The following is a 2,500-nucleotide window of genomic DNA, read 5'->3' on the forward strand; positions in this document are numbered from 1 at the left end:
TCCAGATGTTTGCCCAGCAAACGGCAACAACTCTAAGAATCTATCGGTGTTACTCATCCCGACACCCACTCATCTGTCTGTTCAGCTGTTCAAACTCAAATCATCTTCAACTCCCTTGAACTGTCAGGGAAAGCCCAACCTGCGAACTCAGTCGCGCAACTCCTCCATGAAAGATTGTCCACCCTCGGTTTCACATAGCCCTTGAACCATTCACGGGCCTTTTTGCATTTCAGGGTGAAACCAGCCATCTGAATGGCTCTGCTGTCATCAGCACCTATCTCATCTGTAATTGTTTTGACCTTCTCCAGGTACACAAACGGATCATCACCTGTATCAAACTGGGGAGCACCCAACTTCATGTAGTCGGTCATCTTGGCCTTGCTCCTCTAGATGAGGTAGGTTGAGGTCTTTGGTTTCTGGAACTGTGGGTTCTGCTGGTGGTGGTGGTGCGACATCCCTGGATAGGGTTGCCGTGCCTGGATGGAGGATGGAGGTGGGTACATAGGGTACTGTGGATACTGTGGGTAGAAAGGTGGGTATGGCATGTGAGAAGGGTAATGATTAAAACTGGGTAATCCGATGTACTTCCCATCGAATACCCGGGGTATGGTGAAAAAGGTGGGTACTGGGGTGGTAGAACAAACCCGAGGCCTGAGTGCCTCCCTGAGACTCACCCATGCCCTCTTCTGGCATGTTTACACCAAGGTTACCGTCCTCTCTGCTCCACATCCATCTCTTCTTCTCCATCAACTGACATTCTTTCCTGAACTGTACCCTTACTGATCTGCTTCTACCCAGATCCAAGGACCTTCTAGGGTCCTCACTGTTCTGTCTCTGTTGGACCTGCTTGACATTGCCCTTGGCAATGCTGGAGGACGGGCGCTCGTGCCCTCATCCTCCGTGGTACTCTAGTAATCTAGCTGATCGACGAGTTCTCGCATTCTGTTTACTGAAAAACAGCACAGATAACAAAACATTAGCATCAGATGGTTCATGTGGAAACACATGAACCCACATCATATACACATCATAATCATAGCATATCTCATGGCATACATACTTGCATTCTAGACAGGACTCTACATCCTATCCTAGTGGACATGATTTCCTATTGTGCTTGACCTTTCTATAACATCTATGAGCCCGACACTCTAGGTCCGACCATATGAACCTAGGGCTCTGATACCATTTTGTAACGACCCGGAAACCGGACCGCTACCGGCGCTAGGATTCAGGTCGGCTTAAGGCCGCCGGAACCCGTAGCAAGCCAAACATACATCCTGTGAACCTGTTCAATCCCATACATGAACCAAAACATACATAAAAATTAAAACTTTTCTTTCATTTAAACATTTCTTTACCCAGCCTAGCCTGTGCAAGCATAACCATAACATAAACCCCTCATTGGAGTTCTCGACAAATACTCCAATGGGGTACATAACATATATCAGGCTTGGGTTACATAAACATCATAAAACATTTATCTCATGTATTCAAGGGATTACAACAGACTCTAGTCAAGCACACCATATAACTTACATTACATTACATAACATACTTTTACATTATGAATAAACCATGTCCACTTCTATGCTATTACAGAGACTTCTCTTACTCTTGCTGACTTCTCTATCTACACAGTACCTGCAAGACTGGGGTTAGGGGAGAGGGGTGAGCTAAAAAGCCCAGTGAGTAAAAAGTAAAAACATGATATTAATTCCTCCCTTTTTAGGTATTTTATTCTTAATTTTATTATTATTATCATTTGATTTAGTTCCACACTTTTTAGGTATATTATTATTCATTTTATTATTAACATTGAATAACTTAACTTTTACTTCACATGCTTTCATGAAATGCAACACATCACATTTAATCACATAAAGGATGGTATTGTCACCATTAGTCCTCACATCTCCAAGTGCCAGGGGCGTAGAATGGGCCTCGCTGGTCTTTCTCTTACATAACATACATATCATAACATTCCAAAGTGCCAGGGGCGTAGAATGGGCCTCGCTGGTCTTTCTCTTACATAGTGCCAGGGGCGTAGAATGGGCCTCACTGGTCTTCCATAACATATCATCATAACATAACATTAGAGGACTATGGATCACCCAATAACCATCCACATCAACATCAAATTATGCAATGCAACATATTCGTGAATTTCTAATGCAAACATCCTGAACATCACATGGCATTAATGATGCATGAGTATGCTATCAGATTCATTCATTTGTTCATTCATTCATTACTTAAAAACTTAGGGAATAATCCCACTCACCTGGTGACCGAAGCTTTAACGACGGACTCTGAAAGACTATCTCACAACCGGGGGTCTCGGGTCCTCGGGTCCGAACCTACACAGGTGGACTCAAATGAGGCACCAAACAACAAGAACATAACTCTAAACATACCCCCAAAAACTTCCTAAAAACACCTCAAAACATCCCTAGAAAACATGCAAGAAAAGGCTGGGAAGGGCACTTTCGGCGGCACC

This window comes from Manihot esculenta, unplaced genomic scaffold, assembly GCF_001659605.2.
Source record: "Manihot esculenta cultivar AM560-2 unplaced genomic scaffold, M.esculenta_v8 Scaffold64, whole genome shotgun sequence".
Lineage (NCBI taxonomy): Eukaryota > Viridiplantae > Streptophyta > Magnoliopsida > Malpighiales > Euphorbiaceae > Manihot > Manihot esculenta.